Below are 26,702 nucleotides of genomic sequence, written 5' to 3' on the forward strand. Positions count from 1 at the left end.
GGTGACTTGGTTGTACCCTGTCCCATCTTCTGTTAAAGGACAAAGGCAGCCTTGTGATATCTGACTTGGCCTTTACTGGTGGATATAAATCTAGCAGGCACTTAAAACAGCTGCCAATACACTTGTCCTTTTGTTTTGCCCTGCTGCGCAGAAGATACACCTTTTGCATCATATCAGATGATAATGCATAGAAATTTAATAGTCAGAAATATGCATTGATTCTGTGGTAGATCAGGCTGGTGTTAAATTTTTTACACATTCCATTACCAGGAGCAAAACCAAGTGAAGGAATAAAATGTCCTAATAAGCACGCCATCCTGGATTTGCTCAGAGAGTTTAAGCTTAAACTCAATTAATTGGTTCCAAACTGAAGAAACAAGTAGTATAGTATTCTGGAAATAAGCAGCCCATGTCTACGGCTTTTGTTCTTTCTACTGGAAACAAACTTAAATTAGCGAAGTCAAATGGTATAAGGACAGAGCTAAATGTCTTCAATTGCACAGTCAAATAAGGAGGGAGATGAAGTTTTCAGGAAATTAAATATCCCCTTCAGTTCACACACATTCCTAAAACAATACAGCTGCTGAAGAGATGCATGATGTTCTCTCTTGGTTTATTCACTCAGGGCCAGAATTATTTTTTATTGTACTTATGTGATTTGATGCAAGGTGAAAGTTTGGTGTTGTTGGGCAAAAGGATGATTAGCTTCTAATAACCTGTAATAAGGAAAGGAGAGCATTTTAAGAACATGACCTTCCCACACATTGCAGTTTGTCTTCCTGTTGTACTACAAGTAATAAGCATCCGGACAAATGGGAAGCCCTGTCAGCATACTTAAAGCACCCAGAAGGAAGCTGTGAGGGCATGGCCGCAAGACTGCAAAGGTTTCATCTTTCTTTCTTTCTTTCTCAGAGTTTCATGGTGTCCTGAATCCAGTCAAGATAACGACTCACATTTGTATAAACACCAGGTATGTCTTTGCGGCCACAGCCTATTCCCCAGCTGATGATTCCAATCACATCCATACGATCGTCCTTCACACAGACCAGAGGCCCTCCAGAGTCGCCCTACAGAGAAGTAGCAGATTAGTAACAATCTCTTTGTTTGGTTTGGCATTGCTTTTCCCACCTCCACTGGCTTTAAGGGTTCACTAGTGTTTACAGAAATACCCCATGCAGTATGCTCACAAATCAAGAGCTCTTAGTACTTTTACCTAAGTCACTTTCATGTTCCAGACTGCCTCAATGCTCATCTTATGGGGAGAGATACAGAAAAATATAACACCAAGGTGTCTAACTTTGTATGGAGCTCATTTATGAAATGCAGGTAAAATGCTGAAAAGAACAAAGAGAGGAAGGCCCTTATTCAAGCTATAAAGATCCAAGGGGTTTTACACTGTTGTGTGTAACAGTAAGGCAAAATTATTAAATAGCTGTTTAAACAGAAAGGATGTGGATTGAATGCATGCCTTCCTTTTTCCTCATGTCATAGCTGTTTGTTCTCTACCATCTTTCAGCCTTTATCCTTCTTTGCACTACTTTTCAGTAGAGGAGCACCCCCTTCCTTCTACAGAACCTCCTGCTGAGTTTTGCATGCTCACATAACAGAAAATACTAGGAAATGATGGGGTGGGTTTTCCTGTTCAGTTTTGTGATATTTCCTGTATTTGGGATTTTCGGTCTGTGTTGCTCTGGTTTGACTGCTTAAGTGTTCCCTGCCTTCCCCTCCATGAGGGGTGGGGGAAGAGAAATTAAAGAGGAGCCACCAGTTCTATTCTGTTCATCAAAAGCCTACTAGGACTGCCATGCAGGCAAAAAAACTTCTTTAAACAATTTTCTGAAGCTTTTTGTTTAGTTAGCTCAAAGTACAGAGGAAAGAAAAGAGACAAGGAAAAGAAAAAAGAAGAACAGAATAGGGTTTACCTTGCAGGCATCATCAAGGTTCCTTGTGTCTCCTGCACATAACATACTGTCCGTTACTGTCCGGTTCTCTAGATACTGTGCTGTGCACCGACTGGCTGGGAACAATCTGACATGGCCTTCCTTCAGGTGCTCTGAATAGAACGGAGAAACTGGAAGGAAAATGACAACATATATACATACATATGTCTCTGTATGTGCATATATATGTTTTCTAAAAGTTGCAGTTCAGTTTCCATAGTTTAGGGGAGAGTGAACTGAAGTAGCTCTGTGGCTAAACTAAAATTTCCTTGCAAAAGGATTTTTTTTATATCTTGCGTGTTCCACTTCAATAATCAGAACCACTTAAATCTCGTTGAGAAAGAATATTGTCTCTTCAGCAAGCTAGAGAGGTTTTATGCAGGCTCCAAATTAAAGACTGCTGGGTTTCTTGGTGGATAAGTGATCTTCACAGAGTTACATCAATCAAAATGAAGTAACAGGAAATGTCTATGAAAATGCCTTAACCGTATGAAACAGGATCCTAACTTTTTAACATTAGACTTGTACTGACAAAAGTTAGATGCTTTGTCATACATAATACTGAGTAACTGCTACACTTACGTTGGAATGGAAGAGATTTGCATGGTTGATTTGGACGTGGGTTTTATTCTCCTGTACAGCTACAATTTCACAAAACTGGAAGTTGGCAGGATTGTTGCTATTCAGTAGAGTTTTGAATTACAGTTGCAGCATCTTTTCCCTTTCAGAATTTATCCTGTACTCCCTGTAAGCAATGCTGAGGACAAGCTTTAAAAGCACCTCTAAAAACACTTAATGCCACACTTACATGCTACATCTTTAGGTCTGTTCCAAAACCCCTGTGGGTCCAAACTGTGATTAGGTCTTGTATGATGGATGCTTCACAGTTTTTCTCTTACTAAGTTTACAAGTTAATGAACTTAAAGAAAACGGAAAAGGAAGAAAGTAAAATAAGAACTGGGGTTTTTTTTGTTTGCTTTAAATACAGGTCCAGCTGTGTACACTTTCACACACCTTTTATTTCTGTTTGTTACAGCTCACTTGAAAAGCAATTTAACCAGCCTTTTAATGTATATCTGGGATTGTTATTTCTTTAGCCTTTTTTTTTGCTACTCTCTGCATCTCTTAGAATAATGCGTCAATCTGCAACTGTATGGTATATCAAGGCTTGAGAGAAATGAATTTCTGTCCAAATTACAGTATCTAAATGTATTGAGTACAGCAGATGTGGCAGCCCTGATTGCAAATCTTATGTCTTTCCTACCTTACTCATTGTGCCTTTCTTTTTTAGTTTTGTACTGTGGAGAGTATCGGGGAAGACTCTACTAGCCCATAGGGCTGACAGAACTCAGATGAATAACTTACAGTAAAACTTGTTTTTGAGTAATTCCTACATACATTTTGTAGTGCTCATATAAGCCATTATGATACATTACACATTCAGTGGTGCTAAAGGCTTGAATTCTTTGAGGGCAGAGGACTCAAGGTCTGGATGTATAGACATGTATCTTCTACTTACATTCTTCATTTTTGCCATAACCAGAGATCTCACATTCAGTCCAGTCAGGCAGCTGCAGCTCTGGCATGGGGAGGCAGGCAGCACGTACAGTGCCTGTTTCAACAGCACAGTCTTCTGCATCTGACTTCAACTGCAACAGAGCTGAACATGGAAAAATATCCCCATTTCATTAACCACAAATTTGAGCCAATCATGACCTTCCAGTCACAATGTCAGAAAAGTTTCTTACCAATATCATTGTTGAAATTTTCTGAGTCAAATCTCTGATGCACAGTGTAGTTCTTTACTTGAAACTTCTGTTCATTTTCCTCGGGAGTTGCTCGGGAAGTCCTACCCAGTACAATCTTCAGCTGATTTATACTAAAGCTGAAGAACAAGAGAGTCTGTATTCCTGTGTTAACTAGAGCACACCTTTCCCTTGAAGATGTGCTGTTGGAAAGTCTGCTCTTTATTTATTTATTTATTTATTTATTTATTTATTTATTTATTTATGTATTTATTTATTTTTAGCTCTATTACTACTTCGTTACCCAGGCAGTTTGACTGCAAAGTGACCTATTTGCCTTCTTTTTTGCTCTATATGCTTACAGCCATCAGGGGAAAGTTCCTCTGCCAGCCCCTTGCTGTTCTCAAGTTTCAGATGGTTCTGCATGTGTATTGACAACTGTGTTCTTAAGGTAACTGATACTTTCCTGTGGTACCTTAATGCCATCCTGCTAGTTTGCCTAATTAAATGCCTCTCTGTAATGCTCAGCACAATTAACTATAATCTTTAGTGCAGACTTACTGGGATAAAGAGGGGTTTTTCCAAGTCTTATACCCTTCCAGTAAAGCTATACTGGATGCTTCTATTTTCCAGACCTTTTACCCCCAGTCCTCAACTTACCCTTCCTCAAAACAGTGAGCTGCTGACAAAGCCCAGCAGGAACTGATCAGAATTCCTCCACAGAGAAAATGCTCTCCAGGCACTTGGTGATACTTCACAAAGATGGCAGCTCGCCATGGGTGAGCTGCAATGTCTGCGTAGGAACCACCTTTAATCCTGTACCGGGGTACTCTGCACTGCCGTAATCCACAGGTTGCTGTGGATGACAAACCCAGAAACAGGCTTTTTGTTTGGGCACTCTTGCTTTGAGTTAAGGTTAAGAGCCTGCTAGTCACCAGTCCATGTTGAGGCAGCTGGCCACCAACTGTTTAGTATTTGACTCACCGCTGTTTCCTAGGAAACTTGTATTCTGATTTGAGAAATACAGTAAGGAAACCCTGCCTTTTCCTGTCCTCCATTTCTGTAATCTTCCCTTCTGGCAGAGCAAGAGGCATTTCCATGAGAGTGGAGCTACAGAATCTCTTTTTGCTCCAAACAACTTTGTTTGTTTGTTTGTTTAACTCCAGCCCTTTTTTTTTGCTGGAAGATGCTTGAGTGTAATACAGCTTTTTTTCTCCAGATCTTATTTTAATACAGATGACATGCAGGACTGTAATGCTTCAAAGAAAGAGTAGAACCAGGAGTGCTGGTATCCTTACAGCAAGTAGGCCCATTGCAGTACTCCCATGGGAGCTGATTTCCTTTCAGGACATGGCACCAGGGCTTGCTGTCATTATCCGGATTCCTGCAGCATAGGAAAGAGAAGAGCTATTTGTATGATCAGATCTGCAGAGAGCTTGCAGACACCTCAAGGTGTCAGACTGTGACCCGAGTGCATTTTTTTTGATATGGGGGGCCCTAAGGGGGCACTCCCTAAGTGCAAGTGAAATTTGCACTTGCAGAGCCTGATCTTAGGGAAGTATAAATAGGCCAGGTGGAATAAAATTACTATTGGAAGTGAGTTTCATTGCCACCAGTAATGTGCTTTATTAATCTGTGTATAAGATTAGAGCCTTGCCTTAACAGTACTGCAAGACAGTTTGGTGGGTTGGTTTTTTTTTTGTTATTCTATCAACAACTACATACCTACAGAAATTGTGACTACCAAGGCCCAGCTGGTAAGCATTTCTTCTCCAAGCAGTATATAGCTTGTTGACAAGGATTCGAGAATTCCACTTCAAACAGGTAGCTCCAGAACTGGTAACACTGTGGCTGCCGCGGTAATCTGTGCCTCTTCCAGATCTGATGTTCAGTAAGAAAGCTGCACGTTAACCGATTGATGCAAAACTGTCGGTTGTTCCTAGGTGTGATTTCTGTCAAGGCATCTATGTATTACCTCTATGTATCTCATTCTCTCAGTGTCTTAAATACTAAAAGCCTAAATATGATATAACATGAGAGTTTCAACTTTTTAGGCTACAAAAATAGCCCAAGTTCACAGAGAACCCTTATATATGCAGCAAATAATGGAAATTCCAACGTCCATTTCCTGTCCCCTGCATATACCTTTAGAACAGGAGGGCACACTGCAGTGTTCCCAGGTGTACCTTCCCCCTTTGTAGATATAGCACCAAGGTCTGGAATCCTCATCTGGGTTTCTGAAAGAGTTACAATATTATGCATCATTTTAAAGCTATTGCCAGTAGTGTCATGTAGGCCATCTAATTCGCTTAGTCCTGCTCTGCAGTGAAGATGTGGACTGAACCACCAGAAGTTGCTAGAATTCCTATTTTAATTATAAAACTGTGGAGTACACTGGTGTGAAGATGAGATGGCCAGTAGCTAGCAGGAGTGGACAGCATGTTTGTGCAGTTTAGGTCATGTACGGAAAACACTATACAGTTTTGATCAGGATTTGAAGCTGTAGAAAGCTGAATCAGAAGTGGAGTTTAGGGAGGACTGAGAAGGGGCAAGAGAAAGACTCTTGGGTGAGACACACTTGCATTTTGTAGTCTGCCACAGACATCAGTCTAGGAAGACCTGAAGTGCAGACACGTCTACAGACATGGCAATTACTGCTCACGGGCTGCACAGTATCTGCACCTGTGCAGAGTATTCCCTGCTTGGTATCAGACTACAGCAAGCAGCCATTCTTTTGCTCCAGGCTCTTAGAATGGGCTAATTCCTGTGGCTCTGACCCTGTGTGCCATCAGCCCCTCACCTGCAGTAGTTGTGATTGCCCAATCCCAGTTCAGCAGCATCCTCTCTTTGGCCACTGTACAACCAGTCCACCAGGCCATTGCTATTCCAATTTAAACATTCAGTTCCACTCTCTGCCGTGCTCCAGATACCCCGATATGTTACTCCAGTGTCTTTGTAGCATTTAACTTCAGTATCTGAAAAAAAGGTAAGATCTGAAAATCTAAGGACAGCATACCAATTCTTTTCCCTGACAGTTTCCCCAGTCTCTGTTCTGTTTAAACTTGGCTCTCAAATGTCTTGTCTAGTAAGTCAGTGAAAATGCCCTGTCAGGCAGTCTGCAAGTGCATATGAAGGTCTTCAGTTACAAAATTTTAGAGTTTTATTAAGAGACACCTAGAACAACCAAGATGTGCTTAAAAGTTCTTTGTAGTATTAGCTTTAGAGTAAAAAAAGACAACTTACTAGAGAGCCTAGCCTACAACAGGAGCTTCTGGGTATCTCATCCTTGTGTACTGCACAGCTAACCCAAATAGCATTGTTCACAGTAGTTGATGTGGTATACTCACCTATTTCACACTGCTTCCCTGAGAAACCTTGGTGGCACTGGCAGATGCAGAGCTGTGGGGAATAATGTGCCTGTGAACACTGGCCCCCATTGTAGCATTTATTTCTGGTGCAGGCTGTGGAATAAGCAAAAGCCAGGAAATACTGTTAGATTTCACAGAAGCAAGAAGCTGGAAATGTAGACACACCTTTCATTTTCCTGTCAGTCTCTTTTAGCCTGTTCTGTTTTTCTCTACCCACCTGTTATTGCCATGTGCTTACAGCCTTTTTGTGTAGCGCTTCAATTTTTTCTCTGTTTCATTCTCTCCACATATTCTATCAGACTTTCTCAGCTCCATGCCCACTCCCACTTAGTCCCGCCCATGAGAGTGTGTAGTGGTATTTTCTTTTCTATCCTCTTCTATTCCCAGACAAATTTTCTGTGCAGTAACTCTGGCCCTGACAGTGGATGATTAGATGGACAAGCTCTCACCATTTCTTTTTTCTTTGTCATACTTACCTCTGACAGGCACAGTGTGGCAGTGACTCCGACCACTGTCACACCTACAGTATTCGATTCTGCTCCCTGAAAGCCTCCGCCAGGTCCCCCTGTATTGGTAAATTTCAACAGATGAATTATCTGTGCAAATGGCTGTAATCAGAGAAAGGAAATCCTCTTTCAGTTCAGGGAAAAGACCTGGCTGAACAAAAGGACTCCCTTCTATTTCCAGGAGAAAAGCATCTGTGATGGGAGCATCTTTCTAATGGGTTGCCCTTTTTCCTTCTCAGACCACAACTGTCCCATCTCTCTCACTGCTGTGCTGCCAAATGTACTGTTCCACTATTGACTCGTCTCTCTTTCTTTCAAGAAGAGCAGAGGGAGGGGAAAACTTTGTTGTGGATGGTATTAACGCTCTGGTATTTTGCCTTCTGAATCTCTCATCCACATAACCATGACAAAAAGCTCTCAGGCTCTGTTTCTTCAGCATGATTTGCTTTCCCCTCCCATGTTCATAATGCTCCAGCTAACATGGTTTTAGTTAGCCTGGCTTACCTCTAGATCTGGCTCCTCATTTGAAACGCATGTGTAAGCCCTGCAAGCAAAGAAGGTTAATTCTGTGAGTAACTGCTCTCTTAAAAAAGATGAGAGAACAAGTTCCTTCAAAGAGTCAGTCCTTTTCTTAAGGGCATGTAAATCAGGAAGCTCTGAGGAACTGTCTGCCCTCTTGTCAGACAGTACAGTGAAAAGTGCCTCTAGTACCTCAGTATGGGTTCCTAAGAATTGTAAATCATTTTGTTCCACAGATTACCAGGTGATTGCTTGTCATCTGAGTGAGGTGAATTTGGGATATGCTTTACTCACATTGTGTGTGAAGTCATTATGTGTTCTTGGGGCGTTGCAAATGCTAACTAAAGCTTGCCAGCTTTCTGCTATTTGAAGGAGGTTCAAGCAAATAATTTCCAAGGTAGGTACAGTCAACAAGCAGTTACTTTTGCTCACTGACATGCAGTTTCCCCATGAGACTTTGTAGCTTGATTATCTTTAAGAGATATGTCTCTTGCAGCCAGTTAAATGAAATATTTTGGATAAAGTTTAATGGAGGAAACCAATTTAGAAAGCTGCTTTGATTAGGCCACAAGAGAAAGAAGATAAGAAGGAGGAAAGGTGGGATAGCAATTTTTTGAGAAAGGGAGTAAACGTTCTGGAATTGTGTAGCATTTACTCAAGCTGTGTGTGGTGTGAGGCTTAAAGTGAGGGGACAAGGGAACCACTGACGTGCAGTTTTAAGTGAGAATAGTGATGAAGATGATGACCATAGAAAACGGAAGGCTGGTTACAATGGAGTTCTTATTAACAGTGAAAGGTGACAGTGAACAGATACACCAAGAATACCCGGAGAAGACTTGTTTACTTGCAAGTCTTGAAATGAAAACGAGCCAGGATAACACATAACGCATCCACAATGATAGACTACTTTGTAACATTTTTCTTCCTCTGGTTTGTAGTGAGCTAAGCAGATTCTCATTCTGCCTGATGCAGACAGCTGCAGCCAATGGCAAAGGAATGCTGCTGAAAATACAGGAAGATGGCAAGAGAATTATTTGATGCATTAGCCTCTTACCTGGCACTGGGCAGTCATGATTGCTCCTACCAGCACAAGGAGACATGGGAGCTTGCCTTCCATTCTGAGTGTTTTTCACATCAGCTCTAAATATCAAATTATCTGTAGAGACAAAAAATAGGATGTTGAACAAAGGAAGTTTACAGTGTGAATGGAGTTCAAGGTGTAACTTTAAATGAAAGTTTTAAATTATGAAAATTCTTTTTATACAGTTTTTCAACCCATCACTTCTCAGCTGTCTGGTCTAACTGTCCTGGTCTTCCTAGGGAAACTGCCAGGCTGGATCCAGATGTGCTTTTGCTTGATAAACTTAGAAACTTGATAAGCTAAAGCACTCTCATTTACATCTGGAGGAAACTGAGAGAATGCTTCCTGGGAAATAATACAGAAGTAAATTCCAAGTACTTTTTCCCTAAATTGTAGGATGCCAACAGTAGTACCACGTGCACAATTAGAGAGATGGGCTTATCTGATGATGCAGTGTAATGGTGATTTAAATGCGTTAATTGAGATTCTGATTACTGACACCTACGTAAGAGATCTCTTGCAGAGGGTCTGCTGAAGGGTCAGTTTGTGTTAACAGTGGTTTAAGAGGATCTGCATTTCTTGTAGACTGCTACTTTGGGTGAGAGTGAAGATTCTCTCTTGTGTAGAGAATGTGTAGGCAAAATGACTTTGCTTGATGATAGGTGAGGAGTTATTTTCAATATTTCTACCGATCCTTCCCAACTAAGCCTTTAGTTTTTACTAGTATCATACGCTTTTGCTAAAAAGGCAGAGTTATGGCAATGGTCTGGCAGGCTAGCTTTTATTCTGATAGTCTCATTTATTTGTTGCAGCATCTTTCTCTATGTCACTTCTATGCAGTCACAACTATACATTATTCCCTCTAACCTCTTCAGCAGCTTTACACTTCAAAGCCCTCTTCAATCCACCAAGAAGAGTTTCTGCTTTCTCCAAATCGATTTACATAGTCTGACTCGTCTATCAGTACTCTTGGGAGAGAACTTTCATTGATCCCTAGTGGAAGATTGTAAGGTGTAATGTAGATGTGGTGGACCCTGCCTGCTTTGAACAAGTCCTGCACCACGAGTCCATTTTCTCTCTTCCTTTTAAAATATAATACCTCCTATACAAACCAAGAGCTGGGAGCAAGATAAAGTAGCAGGCACAAGATACAGGCAAGAAGATAGATTTTAATTTCCAGTCTCTAGGATTGCCCTGAAGTTCCAAATACTTGAAATAATATTCAGGCACCGTTGCCCACACTATCACCTTTTTATCATCTATGTTATATGCAGAAAGCTAACTCAATTATTTGAAAAAAACTACTACTTCCGGAAATCATGAGCTCAGACTCTGTTTATATAAAGCCAAAGAAGGCAGCTGAATAACAGCTGGTGAAACTGGAGTATGATAGATGAGTCATAAATTTGGATTCAGGGCTAATATGGAGAAAGACTCTGGGTTTTTAGTAGTCTTGTCATTGGGGCTTTTTTGTTTGTCTGTTTGTTTGTTTGTTTGTTTGTTTTAAAATTTGTTCAAAGCAAAAGGTATAAATAGTCCAGTTTCTGAAGCAGAACCAGAAGTACAGGAGGATAATTTAGGATGCGATTTCTCATCATTAGGCTGCAAAAAGAAGGGACTTAAGTTGCAAGTCAGACTGAAAAGATTCACAAGAACATCTTCCGAGAACCTTAATTACTCCATGCTTTATCTTTAGGTCACATCTTGACGATAAAATCCTTAAAATTCGGAGCATCTCTCAGTGACTTGTATTGGTCCATAGATTTCACAAGACACTTTTTATATACTTACAAGTCATTTTTCACCTCTTAGGAAACACTGCATAGTGAGCCTTTTTAAAAAAAAGTGGTACAAGCGATTCCCAAATGGACATTAACTTCAATTGCATCTGAACTAAACCAGCAGCGTTCCCAAAGCCGAAGTGAATGATCTGAACCGCTGTCCAGTCGGTTGGTTTCTGCTGTAACCCTGTGTTATAGTATCCTTACTCCCCGCAGCTGTGGCTCATTATTACAGCTATGCAGGCTTGTGTTCTGAATCCCACAGTGGCAATGTTTTAACTTGCTAATTGTTGGTATCACTGGTGATCTTTGTTGTTATCTGTAGAGAAGGCTTGAAGTTCTTAAAACTGTTAGAAACAAGATTCCGGTAGTAAAGACGCTTTCAAAGAAAGCTTTGTTCAGTGAAACTACTTAGATGTGGGTTGAGCTGCCTGGTTAGAATTTCTGCCTGGGAAGCTCGGTAAAGAACTGTTGAGGTCTTATTTCTGAGGTATCTGCTAAGATGCCCCCAAAACAAGGCAACGCCAGTGATGTTTTTTTTTTTCCCCCTGGCCTAACTGATATCTTGGAAGAAATCTTAGCTACCTGAAACCAGCAGGAAACTGCAGACCATTTTCAGGGGGTAGTTGAATGTCTTTTTATTTTTTCTTTGCCTGGAAGACTGACATGAGGAGTCTCTATTTTAAAAGCACCTGCATGGCTTAATCAAGTTTATCTCATATATTCATCTGTACAAGTAGATTCTAGCCTTACACAGCATGTGTTTATACTGCAAATGCTGTAGATAGTCTCTCTAAGTTTGTTTTGCATCAGATGCCACACCCTGTCTTCCACGGATTTCTGTTTCCCGTCTTCAGGCTATCTTAGCTTATAATGCTGCAGCCTTTCCCCCACCTCTCCCCAGCTCCCTGTGGGATACCTGTCCATCCACTGATGGCTGCTGTCCCACTATGCATGGAAAACTGGTAACAGATGTTACCCTATGTTTCTTTTCAGTTTTGGGAAGGTACAACTTAAGCCAGTCAATTGGAATGTCTTGAATGATAAGCCTTGTCAAATTGGAATTTTATGTCTGTTTGAAAAGTGTATTTACAAAGCTCCAAGTAGAAACCTGCAAGCAATGCGCATCTGGCAGGGCTCTCATAAACATGTGCGCCTTCTGATCTCAGCCTGTACTTCCTTTACGTCAAAAATACTAGACAATAAGTCAAAGACCTAGATGCGATGTTCTGCCATTTTGATTCTACACTTTCAAGTACATTAAGACATAACAATGTGCGATTCCCTACATTTGTCTCTTTTTGCTGAAGCATCACCAACGGGAATGCTTAAAATCCCACATATTAACCTTATTATTACTAACAGCCTTTCTAAGCAGTAATGATGTGTGCATTATCTTACTAATGTGGAGTAAGACCTAAAAAAAGAGCTGTAACTTATCAAGCGTGAACAAAAAGTTCTTAATCATAAAATCATTTAGGTTGGAAAAGACCTTTATGAGCATTGAGTCCAACTTAAAACTAACATTGCCAAATCCACCAGACCATGTCCCTAAGTGTGACATCTATAGATGTAGATATTAAAAGTAGCTCTCCTTCCTCCCAATGACACAATGCATTCATTCCAACATACATTGTTTCTGAATCTATAGCACTAATAGCTTTCTTGGTGATGATCAGCTATCTTGACTTAGTTGAAGCAACTGACTGCCTTCTGGATAAAGTGTTTCTGCATCCCCTTTCTGAACTGAGCAGATGAATAGCACAATTGAACTATTTCTCCTTAAAAATATAACAAACAGACCTCTGTTTTGGGGGGAAAGAGCTAAAAACCCAAAAGGAAACAAAAGCAAGATGCTGTAGTCTTTTAGGACATTGGATGAAATGAGTATTTCAAAGTCTTTGTTTTTGGAGTCATTCTCGGTATTTCCTGTGGGTTTGGCCACATTTAAGGAGAAGCATATTTAGGGAGAACTGAAGATGACCCATCCTCCTCCTCCTCCCTGTCCCTCCATTATCATGCTTTGGAACCTGGAGTGAAAGGCATAGTCTGATCTCCTGGGAAGATCAGATAAATTCTCCTTTTGCAGCTAGTTCTCTGTGTCTCCTTACCTTACCATCAAGATATTGGTCAACAACTCTCCCTTTAAGTTCTTCTGCTAATGTCCTTTGTGTGGGGGACTCCTCCTTGCTTAACTGGTCAGAGCTCAAGGCTGTCAGCCCTCTCCCTGGAAAGCTTCAGCTTTCCTGAAACTACTGAAAGTTAGCAGCTTTACCCACACTATGAATCTCTTCAAAAACTGGAAGGCAATAGCTCAGTTAGTTAACTATCATGGTGCTTCAGTGGGATTTATTAAATAATAATATTTAATAGTATTTAATGACAATGCCGTTCATGTTGAAAACAGGAAATGCCAGTTTTGAAACAGGTGCAGAGTAGTGCCTACCTTTTTGCTTCTTCTCTTCTGTATTCTCTTGATGATTTGCTTTCCAGACCAGGCTGGGTTTGTGTTTCCTGCATCTCTGCTCTGATCTCTGTCCTACTTGTAGCGCCACTCGAGGGGGTGGAGACTCCCTGGGCCGTGGGGCGTGCTGTCCACATCCCACCCCTTCCCGAGCATCTAGGGGATGGTCCAGGCAGGCGGCTGGCTGGGGGGGAGCCTGTGAGGGACGGGAGGAAAGCTCCTTGCTGGCATGCTGCTGGATTTTACGGCCAGTTTGTTTTGTTCTCTCTCTTTTCCAGTCAGAGAGCAGATTCAGCCTTCGTAACAACTTTTTTTCCCCACTGAATACCTTACTGTTCAATGACAGAATAGTACTTATCTCTTACAGTGAACTGTCCTGTCCCATTATGCTTCTGGGTGTGTGAGTGAATGAATGCACAGCTGTATTATTTTCTAATATAATCAGAAGTCTGCAGTATGTCGACTTAGTAGTAATAACGAGAAATTCCTGTTTCATGCACGAGTGTAGTGTGCTGTACTCCTAATTAAGATGTTTGGCAGAGAGGCCCTGACCCGCATGTAGAGCAAAGCATGCCCTGAACAGAGCCATGGGAGAAGAAACAGTCAGGGGAGCTTGCAAGTTAAATGAACAAAACTTCTAATGAACTTTAGATATAAATAAGGAACAGCATGTTGAGGACCAGAGCTAAATGTTCACTGATGCTACTCATCCTAGAAAACTGAGATCTACTCACTGGGGTGTGGTCACGAGGTATTCAGTTATCAAAGTGTGGCAGACAAATGCGATGATTAGTTTTAGAGCTGATCTTAGGGCACTGTTATGAAAACAGTCAGTGGTGCAATTGTTACAGCGATGAATGTGTCCTGCCTACTTGGGACTGAGTCACTAGCAGTCAGGCTCCTGACAGAATTTAGTGTAAGGCATAAGAACTAGTATGTGAGTGACTTCATTTTCAGGAAGCAGCTGTCTGGAGTCCTCCTTTGGAAAGCACGGCACTGGTTATTTTGCATAATGGTAAAGATGAAACACTGCGTACTCTATATGTTTAGCTCTTCTCTGCACGGAGATCTATGTCAAGATTATCAAATGTATTTCCCCAAGAGTCATGGTGCTGGTGATAACATTACTGCCATAAATCTGATTTAAGTGTAGCTGCATTTGACCCTTTCCAGAAAGGACTTCCAGTAGCTGAGATTAAACACTGCTGAGTGAACAGGGGCTAATTTGTTTTATTTTTAAAGATAACAGCCTAGATTAAAGATGCTAACAAACTAATGGCCTTGGGGGAAGATTTCAAAAATTATTTTTCTGACTTTTCACAGCTTAAGGACAACCATAATTGTCTACGGAGTGCGGTGCCATTTGTAGGGCTTAACATATTTTAGGAAAACCAGCAATAAAAGTGTCTGCTCTCTCAAGCACCACCTACTGGCTTTTCTCTAAGCTGATCCTCGGGATAATTTCAGCAGGACTGTTTAATGTCAGTGACGAAGTGTGCCATCATGACATGCCACAGCCGCCCCATGTCACCCAGACGGGACCCTCTGTGCTCGGTGGCTTTGGCAGGTCCAGTGCAGGCGACTGGAGTTGCGGTAGGTCTTGGAGTGTATTTTCCATCCCCGTACCGTTGCGCGTCTTTGCAGTGGCATTAAAGCACCTCACGCCAAGCCAGGCCAGGAGGAGGAACTATCCAAACCCGGTGTAATGCCCAGAAGAGCGCTTTGGTTCGGGCGGTGCGGCGGGAAACGCAAATGGCGCATCCCGGATTGGCAAGTTTGGGAGATGCTGTGGGAAGAAGACGGCAACTCTGCAATTTTACTTACGCAGCCCACGAGCTGTACTCTCCTGTCATTCCGAGCCCATGACTTCACGCGGTATGGCGGCCACGAAGATGGCGGCTCCTGCGCTCCTCGCCGGGGCGGCCGTGACCGGGCCCAGCGCCGGCCCCGCGCGGCCCCTTTAAGGGCGGGCGGGCGGGCAGTCGCGCCGGAGCCGGAAGCGCAGGTCCCGCGGAGCGGAGCCGGGCCCGCCGTGAGTCGCCCGCCCGCGCTGCAGGCGCTGACCTGCGGGCCCTGGGAGATGCGGGAGCGCCTCGGCACCGGCGGCTTCGGCAACGTCATCCGTTGGCACAACAAGGCAGGAGGCGGCCGGGCCCGCGGCGCCCCGACTCGGGACCCGCGCTTAGCCCAGCCCTTGCCGCGTCCGCAGGAAACCGGCGAGCAGGCGGCCATCGAGCAGTGCCGGCAGGAGCTGAGCCCGCGCAGCCGCGAGCGCTGGGCGCTGGAAATACAGATCATGAAGAGGTGAGGCGGGGAGGCGGCGGCGCCGGGCCGAGCCCGGTGCCCGCTTGCGGCCGGGCCGGGCGGAGGGCTCGCTGCGCGGTGTGGCGGCAGTGCCCCGGGACGCTTGGCCAAGACGGCCCTGGAGCGCGGATCTGACGGGTGCGCTGAGGGAAATGGGGGGGAGAGGCTTTCGGCCGCCGGCCGCCGAGGATTTCTCTTCCGGGAGGTGCCCAGTCGGCTGCGGCGGCAAGTGCGTGGCAGTTCCCGCGTCAGAAAGCTTCGCCTTGTGCTGCGTGAGACTCTTGGGTCTCACACTGCCGTCTTCGGCTCGTCTGCCGTGCCCTCAGCGCTACAACAACGCTGCTACCTAGAGCCGCCGCTTTGCCTGACTTAACGTCTGTGCTGCGGCAGTCCCTTGGGGTGTTGGATTAACATTTTCGGCTGCAGCAGTCTCATTGCAGTTTGGGTCTTTTCTGGACGGTAGCAACAGACTCCCTTGCACTCCTGTGCAGGGCTCATTGCTGTACCTTCTAGACAGATCTGTAATGCGTACATGTTGAAGAAACACACTGTCTTCCGTATGAAGTGCCAGGAGTTGAAATGAGTCTAGATCCGTGAAAGATGGAAACCTTTAGAATTCACTGACTCAATTTCTCAAAGCATTTGTGACCATGTTGGGCTTTGCGTGGTGACCACGAGCACATGAAAGCGTATAGCAGTTTCAGAACATCATGTATACTTGCCTAATTTTTGTTCTACAGACTGAACCAGCCCAATGTGGTGGCTGCCCGCGATGTCCCTGAAGGGATGCAGAAGCTCGCACCAAATGACTTGCCATTGTTGGCCATGGAGTACTGCCAAGGTGGAGACCTCCGCAAGGTGGGGCCCCTAGGATGGTAACCTAGGAATGGATCACCTTCTGATCTGGTCCTAGGTTTTCTACTGAAGTTTTCCCTTCAAACCTTTGCTTTCATACCCTGATGTTTCCTATTTTTAGTCATGGCGTCAACAAGTGTTGGTGACTTGGTCCTTGGTATTATGTTCAGCTTTTGAAGACTTAAGTGCTTTGTATTTTTTTAGGTGCAAGTGACACTGTGAGGAGTTTGCACACAGAGAATGAGGGCAAGTGTAGGGGACGTGCGACAGTATTTGAGTATGGCCAAGACCATTGTGGGGTAGGTGCATCTGTAGGCTGTACCCTTCCTGAAAGTGATTAACTCTTGTCTGTCATAGGAAGAGATAACACATGGTAGTTCTAATCCTGAGGCTTTTCTGACCTTTGCTATAATCTGCCCGTAGCTAAAACACAGACCTTAGGCCTCAGATTGGAGTTGATACTGTCAGGCAAAGAGGGATGGAACAAATAGAAGGATGAAAACGGGATGACAGTGACTTCTTTCATCTTCTTTCCCATGCAATTAAACCAAGGCACAAAGCTGTAATTGCTGCTACCGCAGGTCACAGTCCATAGAGTTTTGTGCTTCTGGAGAATTTAATTGCTGTTGCTGAAACTTCTTGCATCCCTGAGAATTTGTGGAACTCTGGAGTTCACTCGGGATAGAGAAGGGAAAGACTACATTCTGTGTTCCTTACTTGCAGTACCTGAACCAGCTGGAGAATTGCTGTGGCTTGCGGGAAGAAGTTATTCTTATCTTGTTATCTGACATTGGTAAGTGGTGGCAGTACCTTCAGTTGTCTGAACTATGGAAACCCTTTTAGTCCTGAGTCCACTCTCCAAATATACAGTAGTGACCTTAGTGACTCCATTTCAGACTGACCTTTTATGATCTTGATCATCTCCCAAAAGTGTTGGGAGTCTGGGGAGGTTCTTGCCTACTGGAAGCTAGCCAGCATTACTACAGTTTACAGGAAGGATGTGAGGGAACATCCAGAGAGAGAACTCAATTTGTGTCCAGAGTTCTATGGTGCTGACTTTACCCCTTACACTCAGTGTTTCATTGTATGTTTGATTGTACAAGGTCTGATGTGAAAGCCATGCTTATTACTAGATAGAATAGATGAATCCTTACTGAGCTCATGCTCGGTACTGTTACTTAACTCTAACAACTGGCTTTTTCTGTCTCAGCTTCTGCTCTCAGATACCTTCATGAGAACAGGATCACCCATAGAGACTTGAAGCCAGAGAACATTGTGCTGCAGCAAGGAGAGCAAAGGGTAAGCAGGAAGCAGTCGTCTCTACCTGCACAGACAAGTAAACTTACAAGGAACCTGCATGTGCTTCATGTAGTTACATGGTCCCTCTGCAAGAGCACTCAGCCCAGGATAACACCTGTCTCAGGTCACTGTCACATAGTATTCTGTGTGCAGCTGAGGTGAGACGTTGTATTAGACGTCTGTTAACACCTGACATTTTGACTTTCAACTATTAAGGAAAGAAGCAGACTGTACTGATTGACCAAAGATCGGAAGGAGCTAGAGGCGTAACTGCTAAGTGTGCTACAACACCTTCAAATTCATTGTGGTTTTAGAAATCTACAGTAGCCTCCCATTTCTGCTTCTATCTCTTCACTGGCACCTTTCCTGCATAGCTTTGAAGAGCCAGACCTTTTCTTTCTGCTGTATGATGTGCTTTTAACAGGACTTCAGTCTGGCATTCTTATTCTCTGTTGTGTGTTTCAGTTAATACACAAAATCATTGACCTTGGTTATGCTAAGGAGTTGGATCAGGGGAGCCTGTGCACATCCTTTGTTGGGACTCTGCAGTACTTGGTAAGAAAGGAATTCAGCTAGAAGAGCAGCTACTGCTTTCTAGTGGGATAGAATTAACTGTTACCAAGCTTTGGGCTGGGATTAGGTACTTGCACGGTATGGGGTGCGTTTGTGGTGCTGAAGCTAGCAAAGGTGACTGCTTTGTTGCTGACGCTGGGTTTTGCTGAGACTGGGTTTTGTGCTACCTGCATCTGTTATAAATAAGCAGGAGTGCCAGTAACCTATGCTACTCACTCCAGGAGGGTCTTAAAGCACGTGAGAGGCAGCATTCAGTAATGTCTTTAATTATTTGTACAAATGTTAATGAGATGTTAAGGGATAGAGAAAGCTAAGAGCTTTCTGGCCAAAGCCATCTGGCTTTGTCTCATGCGTGTAAACTGTATCAGGCTCCAGAGCTACTGGAACAGCAGAAGTATAGGGTGACAGTGGATTCCTGGAGCTTTGGCACGCTTGCCTTTGAGTGCATTGCAGGCTTCCGACCATTCCTACCCAACTGGCAGCCAGTGCAATGGTGAGTGAACCGTGGCTGGGTGGTAAGTGGGCATGATGTGACTTTCCTGTTTACAGGAAGCAGAAGTGTGGTCCCTTGATTCTGAGGATAATATCCCTATGTTTCTTGCCCTTTTGGAAAGTGACCCCTTTCACAGGGGCTTGACTCACCTGAGCAAGTTCAGCATTCCTGAGACTTGCTCTATGGGATAAGGGCTGACTCCCGCAGGGCAGGTAACAGAAACCAAAGTGGCATCTGTATTATATGTCAAGAGTAGCTTTTAAGAGCCTACTAGCATGCAGGCTGGGAAAGGCGGGCAATTTTTTCACCATTGTACTCGCTTACATTAGGCATACTAAAGTGCGTCAGAAGAGTGAGCTGGATATTGTTGTTTCAGAAGACTTATCCGGAGAAGTCAAGTTTTCTAGCAGTTTGCCCTGCCCCAACAATCTAAACAGGTGAGTACTAGAAATTGCTGTGCTGAGACAAACTGATTCTTCTGCAAAAGGACCAAGTTTGTGTTATATGCCTTACTGTGTTAATCTGTGAATACATTGAGTGTGTGACACAGGCAGTACTACTGTCGCTTGTCAGACTTGTGTAGTCTTGGTTTCTGCCTTCTAAACACTGCGTTTGTGATGGGGAGAGGTGGAGTGCTGGAGGGAGAAGGAGGGGGGCAGTTTTGTCAGTCCTCCCACACAGAACAGGCCGTATCATTACTGCAAATGCACTTTTACCTTTTCTGATCTCCTGGTTTTTGTTGCTCAGTGTTTTGTCTGGGAGGCTGGAGAAATGGCCGCAACTCATGTTAATGTGGCACCCACATCAGAGAGGTACAGATCCTACCTATGGACCCAATGGGTGTTTCAAAGCATTGGATGACATTTTGAGCTTGAAGGTAAGTAATATGTCTGTATTACCCTAAAAAGTTTTCCAGAGAGCAGTATCCTGAGCCTCTGAATCATAGACTTCGGAGGAAGAGTGAGGCAGAAACTCATAGAACTGTCTCCTGACCGTTAGTGACAGGTGCTTTCCTCTTGCCTCTTTGAGGACAAATACTCCCTGAGCTTGTTGGGAGTAGTGAATAGTTTCTGTGCATGCTTGGTTCCATATTCTGAGAGAGGATTCTACAGGTATTTAACTGCCATGTGGCCTCTCTTCCACTTGATGAAGGACAAGAACTTTGCCATAATGTTAGGAAGTAGCTGTAAAGTGACTTCTTGATTCTGCCAAGTGCTTTGAAGAGTTTCTTGGTGGTCATTTTTTCGGTCCCTCAATCTCTGCTCTAAGATGACCAATGTATCCTCAGCCTTTCTCATGCCACGCTACTCTTCTGGTAGTTGCTTCAGGTTTTGAACATGGTTACGGGAACTGTGCACACCTACCCTGTGACAGAGGAAGAGACTCTGCAGAGTGTGAAGGCCAGGATTCAGTCAGATACAGGAATTCCAGAAGAGGACCAGGAACTACTGCAGGAAGCAGGACTTGAATTGTTTTCTCAGAAGTTGGTCACTAAACATACAGCTGATGGCAAGGTGAGTCTCGGTATTTCCTTTCTTGAGTTTGAGTGAATCAGAAGTCACTGCACTCGCTTTGGGATCACAGCACTCCCTGCTGTTGTGGCATGCTTTTGTCATGGTAACCTCACCCACCTAACAGCCACTGTAGCGTAGGCACCCTGTTGCCTTTGGTGCTCTGTGTTTGGTTGAGGAGGACTCTTCTGTTTGTGGTGTTAGCAAGGCTTGCTCTTCCCAAGAAAACCTGGTTGGGTCTTTTGTCTTCTGCAGGTGAATGATACTGCAGCAGCAGACACAGACCTTCTCTTCCTCTTTGATAACAAGAAAGTTTCCTGAGGCTCAGGTGGCCTTGCGTCCTCATCCAGAAAGTGTTGGCTGCATCCGTAAGGACTCCTCTGGCATGAATATGAAGGGCGGGGCGGGGTCAGTGTTGAGAGGGGCGTCTGTGTTTTGTGGTCTGTATTGTGCCCAAAGAGTAGAGGGAGCTTTTGCGTATTGGGACTGAAGAAGCGGTAAAATGGACTGTCATTCATTCAGTTTATCAGAATAACTAAAAAAGGGAGGTGTTTGATTTTGACATGCTAGGGGAGCTGCACAGGGGTTATCCAGCTCTAGGCTTTGCAGGCAGTAGCATGCCCCTCAAAGGAACAATGTTTTGGTCTGTTTTGTGATAACACACTATTCCTGCTTCACGCTGATATGTCCATTTCCCTTTCTCCCACCTCCTCTGTTTTCAGTTCAGGATCCAAAGAAGGATCTCCACTTTTTCCAGTTGCGGAAAGTGTGGGGTCAGATCTGGCATACGATGCGGATGCTGAAAGAGGACTGTAATCGGCTTCAGCAGGGGCAGCGAGCAGCCATGTACGGTGGCCGTTTCTCCACAATACTTATCTCTGTCTTTGTGCGCTGGTGGAAGGGAAGACAGAAATGGGACCCTGTTGGAATGGGAAAGCCCGTGATTGGAGCTGTATGCAATTCATGAAAAGTGGAGAGTTAGCCCTTTGGCACAACTGCATTTGTCCTCACCGCTGTCTCAAGTATCTGTTTTGGATGTAAATGAAAGCCTGGTGGATTTCTACTTTCAGAGGCTAATAGGACCTTCTTGTCCTTGCAGGATGAATCTGTTGCGTTACAATAGTACCCTCTGGAAGATGAAGGATTCTATGGCCTCCCTTTCTCAGCAGCTGGAAGCAAAGCTGGACTTCTTTAAAACAAGCATCCAAATTGACCTGGAAAAGTATAAAGAGCAGATTGAGTTTGGAATTAGTGAGTATAGCATCTGGCAAACGGGTCTTTTCATGACTCTTATCCTCACAAAAACACCTGCCTCCTTCTCTGTGAACCTGAGAAAGCCAGTCACTCTTCTTTGATTCCTCTAGCTTCTGAGAAGCTGCTGTTTGCCTGGAAAGAGATGGAGCAAGCTGTGGAACTTTGTGGGCGGGTATGTTTCTAAATCTAACTGCTAGTCATAAAGAGGTTTGTTTTTGTTATCTCTCCCCTCCTCCCCCTTTAGCTTCATTGTCCCTGCCTTAAATAGAAGCCCCTTGTATCTGCACTGATGTCAGATTTCACATTGCCTTGGTTTGTGTGGCACAATTTTTGTGCATTATTAGTACTACATGAAGCTCGTTCTGTTGTAAGGCTTAGGGGGAAACGGGAGATCTTGGCGAAGCCCCAGAAACGTCTTGGAATTTCCTTGAATTGAAACGACTCGTTTGTCTTTGGCCAAGGCTGCTGTTTGCATCTTGTTGGTTTGTTTAGAAATAAGAATGAGAAAGGAAGAACCAGTTTGAGTGTGAGTGGTAGTGTCTCTAGGTATGAGACTGTTCTGTTGCTTATGTTCTACCCTGCTTTCAGGAAGATGATGTGGAGCAGGTAGTGAAGAGGATGATGGCCCTGCAGACAGACATCGTGGACCTGCAGAGAAGCCCGCTAGGTCGTAAACAAGGAGGAACACTGGAGGATTTGTGAGTTGAACTACCTTGAGCTTCAGATGCAGGAGTGTTTCTGGCTAAGCTTACTCGCTAGAGGACAGTGAAAGGGCTGTTTCTTCCACCCAAATTGTGGGGGACTGGGAGCACTTTAACACTAAAGATGTTTTTTGACTCATCTGTCATTGTTCTGAAATGGCAGACAGGTATAGAAAAGATTTGAGTTCTCAAACTATTTGTTCCATGTTTTGGTTCTTTGGAAATCCTTTTCTTTCCTGCTTTTTTTCTTCTAGAGAAGAACAAGCCAGAGAGCTGTACCAAAGACTCAGAGAGAAGCCAAGAGGTAAAAGACGCTTTAGCTCAAGGTCAGCTTGCTTTGTGTGTAACTTTGGAGGTGTAGTAAGGATCATTGAGAAAACTATCTGACTTCTAGGCCTGCCCAGACACTAGCAGCACATGGGCTCTCCTGGATTGCCTTTTTTCGAGAGGGAAGTCAGGGAGTCAGTTTCACACTAGACCAGCCTTCCTTTCTTGGTGCTTTGTGAGCTGTTCTCGAAACTCCTCTGGAGCTCTTCTCAGAGCAGGCTGTTGCCACAAGCAACAAACAACCTTTCTGGGTAGAAAGGATGAAAGACACGATTGTTCCTTTGATACAGTCCCAACTCTCCTTTTCAAGTTCTTTAAATTTTGAAGAAGGTGGCTAAAATTCAGTGTAATTCATCCCACTCAAACTCGCATATCCTGAACTTTGGCTGTTTCAGGATTAAAGCAGTAGTGGAAATGAGCCGCTAAGAATCTTCTCACTCTGTCCTATAAACCGACCTTTCTGTGTAATATTGGCTCTCATTCCAGATCAGAGGACAGGCGGTGACAGCCAGGAAATAGTACGACTGCTTCTACAGGCAATCCAGACCTTTGAAAAAAAAGTTTGAGTCATTTATGCTCAGCTCAGGTGAGCTTTGTACATTTTATTCAGAGTTGAGAGAAGGTATTTTCTCTTCCAGCAAGAGAAGGTTTAAAACTCATTGCATATGGCTATTGAGATCTTGCAGTGTTAACAGAAAATAATTAACTTCAGAACTGTTCTCCTACTGCAGTGGCCCATGTGTGATCTGATTAGTTTTTATTTTTTTAATAGTAAAACTGTAGTTTGCAAACAGAAGGCATTGGAATTGTTCCCCAGAGTGGAGAAAGTGATGAATCTGATGAGTGAAGATGAAGAAACAGTTGTTAGGCTTCAGGAGAAACGACAGAAAGAACTGTGGAACCTACTGAAAATTGCTTGTGTAAGTAAATTAAGAGCTCCCCTTTAACCTGAGAATATGGTTTGTAGCACAGGCTACTGAAACAATAGTAAATTGAGTGTATCCTATGGTTCTTTTCTTTATTTTGAATCAGTATGAAAGCCAAGTTCCAGGTTGCCTCATATTCCCGGCTGCTGAAAACTAGCGGGAACAATTGCACTCTGAATATTTTGTGTTTTCATCAGAGTAAAGTGCGTGGTCCTGTTACTGGCAGTCCAGAGAGCGTGAACACATCCCGTCTTGGTAGCTCAGGTCAACTGCTGCTGCAAGTCCCTTCTGGAACATTCAATTTATCAGAATCTGTAAGAAAAAGCTGAGGCAAAGTCTGGAGTTCTTCGGCTGCTAATGCCACCACTACAAAGCTAGGTTTCCTGCTTTGTGCAATAATGGCACACAGGGTTTCTCATATTTTACACTTTGTGTTCAGCTTGCATTGTCAGCAACCTTAGTTTACTTGGTAGTTAAGACTTCCTGGGGCTTTCAGATCTTCCATATGGAAATTGGGTATCATGTATGGCTTCACTTCCCCCAGCCTCAGTAACAAAAGTGGTTTTTGGTTTTCTTCCTTTAATCTGAGATGGTTGGGCTCGCTTGGAAGTACACTGCCAGCAAGAACTGTTGAAGTATTGTCATGTAAGGTCACAGTAGCTGAGCTGTGTCATTGAGACTGCTGCATGCGTAGTTCCGGCTTGCTTAAATGAACTGGGTTACCACTTGGAATGAAAGACCTTGGTTTTGTTTTTGCCTGTTGCCCCATCCTTAAGTTTATAGGCTTCTCAGCTTTTCCTCTAGCAACAGTGGTTCCACCTAATAAGAACCCAGTTCCATCTTGGAATACATTTCCTTTCCCCCATTTGGTAAATCAGGGGCTGCCACCAACTTTTCAAGTTGCAGTATGAATTACAAGCCTATGACCTGACTAACTTCAGTGTTCTGCAGCGTATCTGCCAGAAGTATTTCTTAATGATAGAGGCAGCATCTCTTTAAACTGCCACAGAAATTAATAGTGTAATAATTGCCCCTTTCAGTGAGGAGCTGCTGCTGGAATCTGGGAAACTTTGTAGCCAACTAGAAAATGTGATGCATGACACAATGAAGGATCAAGAGCAGAGTTTCCTGGTAATGTATTCACTCTTCTGTAAATGGACTAAGGAAGTGCCTGGCTTCGAAGTTCTGAATGTGCAACTTTGCCACCACTAACACAGCTAAATGAAATCTGCATTTTACTCATGGCCAAGGGGGAGAGTAGGAGATGCACAGAGATAGGAAGCACCGGTTCCCTCATAATCTGCCGCCTGACTTACTCTGCTTGCCAAAACTGGGAGCCACATGCTGGGAACTTGCTGCGCTAAACAGTAAAGGATGGGGCAAAGCACTTGGCTGTTGTACAAAACTACTGCAAAACTGCACACAAATTTGGGATGAGCGGGTGTCAGGGATCCTTAATTTAACAATGCAGAATATTGAAGAGAGAGTAAAATACTGGAGAGTGCAAGTAGGTTGTTTCCTTGACAGCAGTCACGTGGCTCATCGTGAAATTGACCAACTTGTTCCCAGTAAATTTTTTATACCTCTTAACACACTTTACCTTTATTTTAGAAAAAGCTCAACTGTAGCCTGGTGTTGAATTTCATTTATTCTTTCGGCTCTAGACTGGAGCTGGCTGCAGCTTCAGGTAGAAGAAACAAACAATCCAGAACAAACCCAGATGTAGAATCACTCTGGTTGCCTCTGAAGCCATGCTGCTTTGGGAAGCCAACTGTGAAAAGCTGCTGCCTCTGAGAAGGGAATATCAACTGCCTTCTACTGTCACCAACTGCTTATGTGATACATATGGCTTAGCTTTTAGTATCCACTTCTCAGACACTTTTTCACGAAGATACATTAGGGAATGCCTGTTCTAACTGCTTGGAGAATGTTCTTAATTGTGCCTTAAGACAGCAGATCTCTGTCCTGATACGTCTTCCCTTGGGCATTGCCTGTGGCTGTTTTGCTGCATTTTAGGCTTTCTAATGAACAATGGACAAGGTATACCCAGTCACTGGTAGATGTCACCTTCCTAATGAACTGTGAACTTAATTGCTTAACTTTGCTGATTTGCACTTTTTTTCTTTAAGTGTAATGGTTGTACTTACCTAATACTTGTTTCCTGTATGGGAACAAAATTATCTAAAACATGTAAACTTTTGGTTTGCTCTTGTTGATGTGCTCAATAACACTATAATGGAAAAAGCTGCTTTCACTGTGCAGGTCTCTAAAACATGAGAGGTGTAAGAATGTTAGCCTAGAAACCAAAGAAGGAAATCTTCAGTGTACAGGTATCGTGTAACAAAGCATTTGCAGATTATCTATTAACCATGCTTAAAGTTGCATGAAAAGATGAAAAAAAGACCAAAACCCCAGCTGGATGGAACCTTGGTGAGAGTCAACACACACCAACCTTGTGTTCTGACTGTGACCAATTTATTTCATTCTGTTCTAACCCCAAATTTCCACTACAACACAGAGACCTCCTTTTATAAAAGGCTGTGAAGTATAGGACATGCAAAATGCAATACAATAATGGGGAGAGGTTGGATTTTCTTTTGGTTTTTTTGGAACAGATTTAAAATACAGGAAACTGAAATGTGGCACAAACATCACAACTTCCATGCATGCCTTCAAGTGTCTTCCTTTGTTGTGCTGGCACACTCTGGACTTCAGCATTGGGTTAAAGTCATTCTTGGACAGAGTAGAAAGTTCACACTTCTTCAAATTTCCAAGTAATATTAAGGCTGAAATGCACCAGGTACACTTTTCCTTCATCTTCCAGAGAACCACCAGTTGTTTTACTTAAAGCTGTGTTAGGCTTCCAGCTCAAATCCCAGCCCAATTTTGTGACCTCCAGCACTGAAATTCTTGCCATCAATCAAGCCTGAGAGGGTCAGCTTTACACCTACAAAAGCAAGTCACGAGAACCATCATACACTGACATCCCAGTACAGTGCTCTTCCTCAGGTCCTTGACCTCACTAATGTGGCTTAGTTGCCACAGGAACTTGCAT

General features: G+C 43.5%; 2 pseudogenes; one reads left to right on the top strand and one right to left on the bottom strand.

Annotated features, from left to right (window-relative positions):
• Nucleotides 1-181: 181 nt before the first annotated feature.
• Nucleotides 182-15,335, bottom strand: LOC136303973 (tissue-type plasminogen activator-like; annotated as a pseudogene).
• LOC136303991 (inhibitor of nuclear factor kappa-B kinase subunit beta-like) lies at nt 15,110-26,308 on the top strand (annotated as a pseudogene).
• The last annotated feature ends 394 nt before the right edge of the window (nt 26,309-26,702 follow it).

Source organism: Chamaea fasciata, unplaced genomic scaffold, assembly GCF_029207755.1.
Source record: "Chamaea fasciata isolate MVZ Bird 193981 ecotype frontalis unplaced genomic scaffold, bChaFas1.0.hap1 SCAF_46, whole genome shotgun sequence".
Classification (NCBI taxonomy): Eukaryota; Metazoa; Chordata; class Aves; order Passeriformes; family Sylviidae; genus Chamaea; species Chamaea fasciata.